Source organism: Chlorocebus sabaeus, chromosome 21 (genome assembly GCF_047675955.1).
Source record: "Chlorocebus sabaeus isolate Y175 chromosome 21, mChlSab1.0.hap1, whole genome shotgun sequence".
In the NCBI taxonomy this organism is placed as follows: Eukaryota; Metazoa; Chordata; class Mammalia; order Primates; family Cercopithecidae; genus Chlorocebus; species Chlorocebus sabaeus.
This window is the reverse complement of record NC_132924.1, coordinates 123,142,361-123,154,443: the sequence shown is the minus strand read 5'-3', so window position 1 is coordinate 123,154,443 and position 12,083 is coordinate 123,142,361. Positions and strand designations below refer to the sequence as shown.

The following is a 12,083-nucleotide window of genomic DNA, read 5'->3' as shown; positions in this document are numbered from 1 at the left end:
TTGGTTCTATTTATGTGATGGATTATGCTTATTGATTTGCATATGTTGAACCAGCCTTGCATCCCAGGGATGAAGCCAACTTGATCTTGGTGGATAAGCTGTTTGGTGTGCTGCTGGATTTGGTTTGCCAGTATTTTATTGAGGATTTTCACCTCGATGTTCATCAGGGATATTGGTCTAAAATTCTCTTTTTTTCATTGTGTCTCTGCCAGGCTATGGTATCAGGATGATGCCGGCCTGTCTTTTTCTATTGATTGGAATAGTTTCAGAAGGAATAGTACCAGCTTTTCTTTGTACCTCTGGTAGAATTCGACTGGGAATCCATCTGGTCCTGGACTTTCTTTGGTTGGTAGGCTCTTAATTATTGCCTCAATTTCAGAGCCAGTTATTGGCCTATTCAGGGATTCAATTTCTTCCTGGTTTCGTCTTGGGAGGGTGTATGTGTCCAGGAATTTATCCATTTCTTCTAGATGGTCTAGTTTATTTGCATAGAGGTGTTTATAGTATTCTCTGACGATAGTTTGTATTTCTGTGGGATTGGTGGTGATATCCCTTTTATCATTTTTTATTGTGTCTATTTGATTCTTCTCTCTTTTCTTCTTTATTAGTCTTGCTAGCAGTCTATCAATTTTGGTGATCTCTTCAAAAAGCCAGCTCCTGGATTCATTGATTTTTTGAACGGTTTTTTGTGTCTCTGTCTCCTTCAGTTCTGCTCTGATCTTACTTATTTCTTGCCTTCTGCTGGCTTTTGAATGTTTTTGCTATTGCTTCTCTAGTTCTTTTAATTTTGATGTTAGGGTGTCAATTTTAGATCTTTCCTGCTTTCTCTTGTGGGCAGTTAGTGCTATAAATTTCCCTCTACACACTGCTTTAAACGTGTCCCAGAGATTCTGGTACATTGTGTCTTTGTTCTCATTGGTTTCAAAGAACATCTTTACTTCTGCCTTCATTTCGTTATTTACCCAGTAGTCATTCAGGAGCAGGTTGTTCAGTTTCCATGTAGTTGTGTGGTTTTGAGTGAGTTTCTTAATCCTGATTTCTAATTTGATTGCACTGTGGTCTGAGAGACAGTTTGTTGTGATTTCTGTTCTTTTGCATTTGCTGAGGAGTGCTTTACTTCCAGCTATGTGGTCAATTCTGGAAAAAGTGTGATGTGGTGCTGAGAAGAATGTATATTCTGTTGATTTGAGGTGGAGAGTTCTGTAGATGTCTGTTAGGTGTGCTTGATGCAGGGCTGAGTTCAAGTCCTGAATATCCTTGTTAACCTTCTGTCTCATCGATCTGTCTAATATTGACAGTGGGGTGTTAATGTCTCCCATTATTATTGTGTGGGAGTCTAAGTCTCTTTGTAAATCTCTATGAACTTGCTTTATGAATCTGGGTGCTCCTGTATTAGTTGCATATATATTTAGGATAGTTAGCTCTTCTTGTTGAATTGATCCCTTTACCATTATGTAATGGCCTTTTTTGTCTCTTTTGATCTTTGTTGGTTTAAAGTCATTTTTATCAGAGACTAGGATTGCAACCCCGGTTTTTCTGTTTTTGTTTTTGTTTTTGTTTTGTTTTGTTTTGTTTGCTTTCCATTTGTTTGGTAGATCTTCCTCCATCCCTTCATTTTGAGCCTATGTGTGTCTCTGCACGTGAGATGGATCTGCTGAATACAGCACACTGTTGGGTCTTGACTCTTTATTCAGTTTGCCAGTCTGTGTCTTTTAATTGGGGCATTTAGGCCATTTACATTTAAGGTTAATATTGTTATGTGTGAATTTGATCCTGTCATTATGATGTTAGCTAGTTATTTTGCCCGTTAGTTGATGCAGTTTCTTCCTAGCATCGATGGTCTTTACAATTTGGCATGTTTTTGCAGTGGCTGGTACCGGTTGTTCCTTTCCGTGTTTATTGCTTCCTTCAGGAGCTCTTGTAAGGAAGGCCTGGTGGTGACAAAATCTCTCAGCATTTGCTTGTCTGTAAGTGATTTTATTTCTCCTTCATTGATGAAGCTTAGTTTGGCTGGATATGAAATTCTGGGTTGAAAATTCTTTTATTTAAGAATGTTCAATATTGGCCCCTACTCTCTTCTGGCTTGTAGGGTTTCTGCTGAGAGATCCACCATTAGTCTGATGGGCTTCCCTTTGTGGGTAACCCGACCTTTCTTGCTGGCTGCCCTTAACATTTTTTCCTTCATTTCAACCTTTGTGAATCTGACAATTCTGTGTCTTGGAGTTGCTCTTCTCGAGGAGTAACTTTGTGGTGTTCTCTGTATTTCCTGAATTTGAATGTTGGCCTGCCTTGCTAGGTTGGGTAAGTTCTCCTGGATTATATCCTAAAGAGTGTTTTCTAGCTTTGTTCCATTCTCTCCATCACTTTCAGGTACACCAATCAAATATAGATTTGCTCTTTTCACATAGTCCCATATTTTCTTGGAGGCTTTGTTCTTTTTTTTTTTTACTCTTTTTTCTCTAAACTTCTCTTCTCACTTCATTTCATTAATTTGGTCTTCAATCACTGATACTCTGTCTTCCACTTGGTCAAATCAGCCACTGAAGCTTGTGCATGCATCACATAGTTCTCATGCCATGGTTTTCAGCTCTGTTTGGTAAGAGCTTTAAGGTCTTCTCTACACTGTTTATTCTAGTTAGCCATTTGTCTAATCTTTTTTCAAGGTTTTTAGCTTCCTTGCAATGGATTCAAACATCCTCCTTTAGCTCAGAGAAGTGTGTTATTACTGACCTTCTGAAGCCTACTTCTGTCGACTTGTCAACGTCATTCTCCATCCAGCTTTGTTCCATTGCTGGCGAGGATCTGCAATCCTTTGGAGGAGAATAGGCACTCTGTTTTTTAGAATTTTCAGCTTTTATGCCCTTGTTTCTCCCCATCTTTGTGGTTTTATCTAACTTTCGTCTTTGATGATGGTGACCTAATAGATGGGGTTTTGGTGTGGATGTCCCTTTTGTTGATGTTGAAGCTATTCCATTCTGTTTGTTAGTTTTCCTTCTAACAGTCAGGTCCCTCAGCTCAGGTCTGTTGGAGTTTGCTGGAGGTCCACTTCAGACCCTGTTTTCCTGGGTATCACCAGCGGAGGCAGCAGAACAGCAAATATTGCAGAACACCAAATATTGCTGCCTGATCCTTCTTCTGGAAGCTTCGTCTCATAGGGGCACCTCACTGAATGAGGTGTCAGTCAGCCTCTACTGGGAGATGTCTCCCAGTTAGGCTACATGAGGTCAGGGAACCACTTGAGGAGGCAGTCAGTCTATTCTCAGAGCTCAAACACTGTTCTGGGAGAACCACTGCTCTCTTCAGAGCTGTCAGATAGAGACGCTTAAGTCTGCAGGAGTTTCTGCTGCCTTTTGTTCAGCTATGCCCTGCCCCCAGAGGTGGAGTCTACAGAGGCAGGCAGGCCTCATTGAGCTGCAGTGGGATCCACCCAGCTCAATCTTCTGGGCCACTTTGTTTACCGACTCAAGCCTCAGCAGTGATGGACACCCCTCCCCCAGCCAGGCTGCCACCTCACAGTTTGATTTCAGACTGCTGCGTTAGCAGTGAGCAAGGCTCCATCAGCATGGGACCTGCTGAGCCAGTCACAGGATATAATCTCCTAGTGTGCCATTTGCTAAGACCACTGGAAAAGCACAGTGTTTGGGTGGCAGTGTCCCGATTTTCCCAGTACAGTCTGTCACGGTTTCCCTTGGCTAAGAAAGGGAAATACCCCAACCTCTTGTGCTTCTCAGGTGAGGCAAGGCCCTGCCCTGCTTCAGCTCACCCTCCGTGGGCTGCACCCACTGTCCAACCAGTCCCAGTGAGATGAACCAGGTACTTAAGTTGGAAATGCAGAAATCACCCATCTTCTGCATCGATCACGCTGGGAGCTGCAGACTGGAGCTGTTCCTATTCAGCTAGCTTGGAACCGGTCTTCAGCAGTTCTCTTATCCCTTATAAGCGTAACAGATTTGCAATTAGTGGGAGACCAATGACTTACAGATAAATATAGTAACCCAGAAGACAATGTCAATGGCTACCCAGGTCCCCATTTAGCAATTTTATTCTAATACAATAAATAACAACAAAAATGGAAAAATAAACCTCTGCAAAATCCATGCAATCAACAGGAAGAAGAGAGGAGTTAGCAATGTGACCAAAGTTTGATCTAAAACTACTGATAGGCTTTCTACTTCCATAGTACATTATACACCTATACATATATTCAATTAGCAAAACACATAGATTCAATTAGTAATTTTAAAAATTACCTACAAAGAAAACCTAGGCCCAGATGGCTTCACTAGTGGATTCCACAAAACATTTAAGAATAATTAATACCATTTCTTCACTAACTTCAAAAATTTAGAAGAGGAAGAACACTTCCCAACTCATTCTATGATACCAAACCCGAAAGAGACAAGCAAAGAAAAACACATATCATTATCTCCTATAACTACAGACTCAGAAAATCCCCAAGAAAAACACTAGCAAAGAAAATTAAGCGATCTACAAAAAGGAATATACATTATGACCAAGTGGAATTTATCTTAGGAATGCAAGATTGGTTTAACATCCAAACCAATCACAATGCTGACCAAACATTATGTCAGCAAAATAATGCAGAAAAAAAAATCACATGATCATTTCTTTCCGTGAAAGAGAACTTCTACTACCTGATGAAGGGCATCGGTGAAAATGTGATTACTAATACCATATTTAACAGTAAAAGCCTGAAAGCTTTCCCCCACCCAGGAACAAGACAAGAGTTCTTCTCTAGTCACATCATTTTAACATTGTATGGAAGGTTTTTATTGCTATATCAGTCTATTTTTCTTCTTGAGATAGAGTCTCACTCTGTCACCCAGGCTGGAGTGCAGTGGCATGATCTTGGCTCACTGCAACCCATATCTCCTGGGTTCAAGTGATTCTTCTGCCTCAGCCTCCCGAGTAGCTGGGACTACAGGCACACACCACCATGCCCAGCTAATTTTTGTATTTTTCGTAGAGATGGGGTGTCACCATATTGGCCAGTATGGTCTTGAACTCCTGACCTCAGGTGATCTACCTTCCTCGGTCTCCCAAAGTGCCAGGATTACAGACATGAGCCACCGCACCCGGCCTATACCAGTCTGTTTTAAGCTGATAACAACTTAACTTTGATCACACTTTTTAAAAAACTCTACAGTTTTACTCAAATACACCACCAACATTTTTGATACTATAATTTACATCTTTTTATATTGCATATCCTTTACAAATTATTGTAGCTATTATTATTTTTAATAGTTTTGTCTTTTAACCTTCATACTAATAATATAAGTGGTTTATACATCATTGTGGCATTAGACTATTCTGAATTTGACTATATATTTACCTTTGCTGGTGAGTTTTATACATCCATATGTTTTTATGTTATCACTTAGTGTCTGATATGATTTGGCTGCATACCCACCCAAATCTCATATAGAATTGTAATCCAAATTGTAATCCTCACATGTCAAGGGAGGGACCTGGTGGGGGGTGATTGGATCATGGGGGCAGTTTGCCCCACGCTATTCTTGTGATAGTACATGCATTCTTATGAGACCTAGTTGTTTGATAACTATCTGGTGCTTCCCCCTTTTTGCTCTCTCTCTCTCTCCTGCTGGCATGTAAGACATACTTTGCTTCCCCTTTGCCTTCTGCCATGATTATAAGTTACCTGAGGCCTCCCCAGCCATGTGGAACTGTGAGTCAATTAAACCTCTTTTCTTTATAAATTACCCAGTCTCAGGTAGTATCTTTATGGCAGTGTGAAAACAGACTAATACAGTGTCTTTTAGTTTCAGAATGAAGAACTCCCTTTAGCTTTTCTTGTAAGGCAAATCTAGTGGTGGTGAACTTTCTCAGATCTGTTGGTCTGGGAAAGTCCTTATCTCTCTCTCATTTCTGAAGGACAATGTTTCTGGGTAAAATATTCTTGGTTGACTGTTCTTTTTTTTCCCTTCCATTACTTTGATTATAGTATTTGATTATAGCAGAACTTCTGGTCTGCAGGCATCATTGATAGCCTTATTGGGATTTCCTGGGATGGGATATGCTTCTTTTCTCTTACTGCTTTCAGTATTCTCTCTTTGTCTTTGATTTTTGATAGTTCATTTATAATGTGTCTTGGTGAAGTATTCTTTGGGTCGAATCTGATTCTAGACCTATAAGCTTCACATATCTGGATGTTCATATCTTTCCCCAGATTTGGGGAACTTTAGCCATTATTTCTTTAAAGGAGCCTTCTGTTCCTTCCTCTCCCTCTACTCCCTCTAAAACTCCTAAAATGCGAATGTTAGCTCTATATGGTGTTCCATAGAATCTACAGGCTTTTTTCATTCCTTTTCATTAGTTTTTTTCTTTTTTATCCTCTGACTGGATGATTTCAAATATCTATCTTTGAATTTACTTATTATTTTCTTGATACAGTCTGTTGTATTTTTAGTTCTTCTGTTTTCAGCTCCAAAATGTGTTTGGTTGCTTTTTGTTTTCTGTCTCTCTGTTGAGCTTCTCGTTTTGTTCATGTATTATTTTCCTAATTAAGTTGTTTATCTGTGTTCTTTTGTAACTCACTGAGATTCTTTAGAACAATTATTTCGACTTCTTCATTTTTTGGGTCAATTTTTGGGGTTCTTCAATCTTTGGGGTCAATTACTGGAAGTTTATTGTGTTTCTCTAATAGTGTCATGTTTTCTTGGTTGTTTTTTATTCTTGTAGTCTTGCATTCATGTCTGTACATTTGAAAAAGCAGTCATTTCTTCCAGACTTTATGGATTGACTTCATTAAAGAAAGGCCTTCATCTGGGGTGGGGGAATGCTGGAGTGTAATGGAACCAGATCTAGTCATTCAGGGAATCATGTGTGGAGGCATGTAGTGGCTCCAGGTTTAGGAGGTGTGATGTCTTATCAGATCAGGTAGCTGGGGTCCATCACATCAGCAACTGTGTAGTTCTTGGTGGCAAGAGCTGTGGGAGGTCCCAGTGGCTGCAAGGGCTACTGGAGTGCTCAGCAGCCCCTCTAGATCCAGAGACAGAAGACAAGGGCAGGCACATTTGGGGCCAGAGCCTAAAACCTAAAGTGATATTGAAAGGAGTTCCTTCTTCTGAAGGTTGGGCAGGACAACGATCATCTACGGAACCAGACATCCAAATACAATCATTAACATAGACTTCGATAGGAGTGTCCATCCATGTCATGGCTCGAATAAGAGGAGGAAAAGGAATACAGGCCCAATATGTACAGTTTTTAACAGTTGTGGGGTGACAGAGGGTAGAAGGATCAGTGTCATCAGGAGTAGGCAGAGGTTGAGCCAGACCTGGATCACTGGAGACAAGTTGTTCAGGATGGCTGACTGGATTGTCTGTTGTAAAGGAGTTAGTGTGGTCATTTTCTTCTTCTTGACAATTGGATGTGTTAGTTGTTTCCTGCTGTGGTGCTTTTTCAGCAAATTTCTCTGTCTTGTTGCATGCATCTTCAGGACACAATTTCAGGTGTCTAGCAGGAATCCAAACAGGAGATGGATGTTCACCTGGGGAAACACAAGCATAGCCTCTTCCCCACGTTAAAATAGAACCTTTTGACCATATACTAGATTGGACGTCTTTCCACCATACCCTTCCTTGGTTTACCGTAGGATGGTTACCAGGGAAATGTTTCTCAGTAGCAGTAACAGAACTAGATTTAGGAATATTAAGAAAATTTAACGTCAACAATGCCAAGTTTACTTGTATGTGAGGGGTAGACAACTCCTTATCCCCCTCTTTTTGTTTAAGTGATCATAATTTTAAAGTTCTGTTACTTTTTTCTACAATAGCTTGGCCTTGTGGGTTATAAGGAATACCAGTAAGATGTTTAGTATGCCACTGATCAAGAAAATTTTTAAAAGCTTTACTGCAATAGGCTGGACCATTGTCTGTTTTGAGCTCACTGGAAATTCCCATAACTGCAAAACATGAAAACATATGTTTTTTAACATGAGAAGTGGCTTCTCTGGTTTGACAGGTAGCCCAGATGAAATTGGAAAAGGTGTCAACTGTGATATGCACATAAGCTAATTTTCCAAAATAAGGAATATGAGAAACATCCACTTGCCAGATAACATTAGGGGATAGGCCTTGGGGATTAACTCCAGGAGATTGTGTGGGTAAGACAAGAACCTGACATTGAGAACAGTATTGTACAATTTGTTTAGCTTGTTTCCAACTGAGAGAATATTTATGTTTAAGACTTGAGGCATTAGTATGAGTGAGTTGATGAAATTGTTCTGCATCTGTAATGGCTAGAGAAACTAGAGTATCAACTTTATGATTACCACTGGATAAAGATCCTGGCAAGTTAGTATGAGAACGAATGTGAGTGATGAAAAAAGGATGGTTTCAGTTTCTGACAGTTTTTTGTAACAAAGAGAACAAGGAAAACAGATTAGTGTCAGCAATATTTTTGATGGTAGCTGTTTCTATTGCCTTAGTGGCATGGACTACATAAGCTGAGTCAGAGACAATATTAAGAGGCTAATCAAAATCCTGTAATGCAGAGATAATAGCAAACAACTCAGCTTTTTGAGCAGAAGTGTATGGAGTAGAAATGACTTTATCTTTTGGTCGTACATACCCTGCTTTTCCATTACTGGATCCATCAGTAAAAATGGTAGTGGCTGTCTCTAGTGGTGATGAACAAGTAAGTTTTGGTAGAATCCAGGAACTATTTCACAGAGATTGAAAGAATTTTGACTTAGGCAAATGATTATCAATAGTGCCAATGAAGTCAGCCAGATTAGTCTGCCAGCACAAAGATGTAGAAAAGGCATTTTTAACTTCATTTTTTGACAAAGGGACCACAATACTGTTTGGATCAAAGCCGGAAATTTTAGTGATATGTTGGCGTCCTAACTCAAGCAAAGTGGCTATTTGATCAAGATATATTGAAAGAGTTTTAGAGGCCGAATTAGGAAGAAATACGTATTCAACTAGAGAATCGTTTTGTACTGTAAGTCCTGTAGGAGAGTGGATGGAAGGAAAAACTAAAAATTGTAAAGGTAAATTTGGGTCAATAAGAGAGACTTGTGCCTCTCTCACTCATTATTCTACAAAAGACAACTCTTGTTTTGCTGGTTCAGGTAGAGAGCGACGACTGTTTAAATCTGTATCTCCTGATAAAGTGGCAAATAGATGAGATAATGCATAAGTACAAATGCCTAGGGTTGGTCTGAGATAATTGATGTCATCTAGCAATTTTTGAAAATCATTTAAGGTGTTTAAATTGTCAGTACGAAGTTGGACTTTTGGGAGCTTAATGGAGCGAGCTCCTAGCTGCATTCCTAAGTACAGAAAAGGAGTGGCTTGTTGAATTTTATCGGGAGCAATGTGGAGTCCTGCATTGGCAACAGCTAATTTTAAAGAGGTAAAACATTGAATTAATTCATCTTTAGTGGGGGAAGCAATCAGTATATCATCCATATAATGAAGAATATAATTATTTTTAAAAATCTGTCGGATAGGTTTTAACACAGTACTGACAAACAACTGACAAATAGTAGGACTGTTAATCATTCCTTGAGGTAAAACTTTCCATTGATATCTAGCTGCAGGAGCAGAATTGTTAATGGATGGTATAATGAAAGCAAATTTTTCACAGTCTGACTTGTCTAAAGGAATATGAAAAAAAGCAGTCTTTAAGGTCAATGATAATTACAGGCCATTCCTTAGGAATCATGGAGGGGGAGGGCACACCGGGTTGTAACGCCCCCATAGGTTTAATAACTGCATTAACAGCTCTTAAATCTGTTACCATTCTCCATTTTCCTGACTTTTTTTGTACAACAAACACAGGTGAGTTCCATGGAGACAAGGAGAGCTCAATAGTGTTTGCTTGCAGTAAATCATTAACAATTTCAATTAAAGCCTCCAACTTGTGTTTGGAAAGTGGCCACTGTTCTACCCAAACAGGTGACTCACACATCCACTGTGCAGGGGCAGAAGAAGAGAAGGAGACCGAGGGTGCTGGGATGCAGACTAAGGGGAAGCAGGATTCCAAGCCTCTGAAAGAAGGGGTCCCGGAGTGCCAAAAGAAACAGTAGGCTTAGAAGAAAGGAGAGTTCCAAAAGGACGAGAGGAATGAGAACCAGACCATTTAAATGAATGCCACACATCCTCCTCTGACAGAGGGGGAAACGGCTTAGTAGAAGAAGAGTTAACATACACAGGTTCCAAGATAGAAGGCAGAGGGAGGGGATCATCACCAGGTTTCTCCTCTTGGGGAGAAAACAAGGAGCAACCGAATTCTTCCTCATCATCAGGAGGGCTAGTAGGGGGGTCAGCTACCCGAGGTAAAGGGAGCGGTTCACCATCCATGTTAACTTCTGGCAGTTGAAGAGGATCACCAGACTGAAAAGGAAGTAAAGCAACACAAATAAGAGCCCAGTCAGTCCAAACAGAAATAGGAAGTAAAACACCATCTCTAATGAGTTGGTGGAGAGTGGTGGCAACTCTATCCCAGTCTAATAGGTCCATAGAATCTTTGTCAGGGAACCAAGGACAATATTTTTCAATAGTCTGAAATAAAAGAATACGGTTATTGGAATCAGCCTTGATTCCACCCTGTTTAAGAAGAAGTTTAATAAAAGACAGATAAGCCTGGTGTTTAGACTGTGATTGTCCCATAATAACCCTGGAATATTACCAGTTGACAAATCCAAAAAGAGGGGAGAGTCAGAAAAAGCACACCCGGAGACCTTACCATCAAGACTGAAGACTAGCCATCATGAACCTGCACTCAGAGTGCACTGAACTGAGGAACAAAGAAGGCCACGTTGGGCACCAGATATTACGGGATCTGACCAGCAGCCCGCAATGCAATGGGGCTCCCTCTTTGTTCCCAGGTGGACTGGCAGGTCGAGAAATAATAGACACACACAAGATAGTGAAAGCTGGGTCCAGGGGGGTCACCGCCTTCTGGTTCCATAGTGCCAACAATGTGCTGGATATGTTAGCATTTATTATTAAGTTTAGTGAAGGCAGGGGTAGGTTTGTGAGGTATTTAGGGTCATTTGATTATGAGGTGAGATGGTCACATGGGGATGAAGTAATTCTTTAACATAGCATCTGTATGCAGCAGTATATACAGATACAAATTTACAATATAGTGTGTGCATCAGTAATTTCTAACAGAGCCTTAAGACAAGAACATAGCCTTTCCATAACCTATGATTAGCAAGATATTAATCAGCAGTAACAGTTACAGCAAAAGCTGGTTACAAACAATTCATAGAAAAAGGACATGAAGTTAGACAACCGGTTAGACCAGAATTTCTCAGAAGGGAGTATGCCTTAACCCTAAAGAGGCCTAGAAGAGCCGCAGCAAGATGAAGGCATTTATAGCCCTATCTTATCCATATGGACAGGCGCCCCCACCCCCATGTGTCTGTTTATAGGCTCTCCACGAGGGTCACATTCCATTCCCAGAGCTATGAACATCTGCTTTTCTGGGATAGGAATCTTGGTGATGTGAAACCTCCCTGACTGCACGTCCATTCATAGGCTGTCTGCAGGGGGAAGCACATCACGCGCTGTTGGCCCATTCTGGCAGTCCAACCTGGCATTGTCTTTACACAATCCTGCATGCAATTTTGTATTTACAATAATCAGGAGCATTTCGTCTTTTATTCTGTAGCAATAGTTTCAGGGGGTTCTCCCTACAGCTGTGCAGAAGGTCTTTAATTAGATCCCATTGGTCTATTTTGGCTTTTTTTGCCATTGCTTTTGGTGTGTTAGTCATGAAGTCTTTGCCCATGCCTATGTCCTGAATGGTATTGCCTAGGTTTTCTTCTTCTAGGGTTTTTATGGTTTTAGGTCTTACACGTAAGTCTTTAATCCATCTTGAGTTAATTTTTGTATAAGGCGTAAGGAAGGGATCCAGTTTATATATGTAAATATATTTAAATATATAATTTAAATATATATTCATAAATATGCATAATATAAATTTATGTGTTTATATAAATTTATATATTTAAGTATATTTACATATAAAGAAAATTTGATATTTTATAATATAAAATATTTAATATTTAATTAAATATA

At 39.9% G+C, this 12,083-nt stretch overlaps 1 long non-coding RNA gene across 1 annotated transcript in view; it reads right to left on the bottom strand.

Annotated features, from left to right (window-relative positions):
* The window catches only part of LOC140709725 (uncharacterized), a 39,292-nt gene continuing 27,209 nt past the window's right edge, over window positions 1–12,083 (bottom strand). Inside the window, exon 5 of the long non-coding RNA XR_012090473.1 lies at window positions 1–10,388. This is a non-coding gene — a long non-coding RNA (uncharacterized lncRNA). The remainder of the gene's footprint in view (window positions 10,389–12,083) is intronic.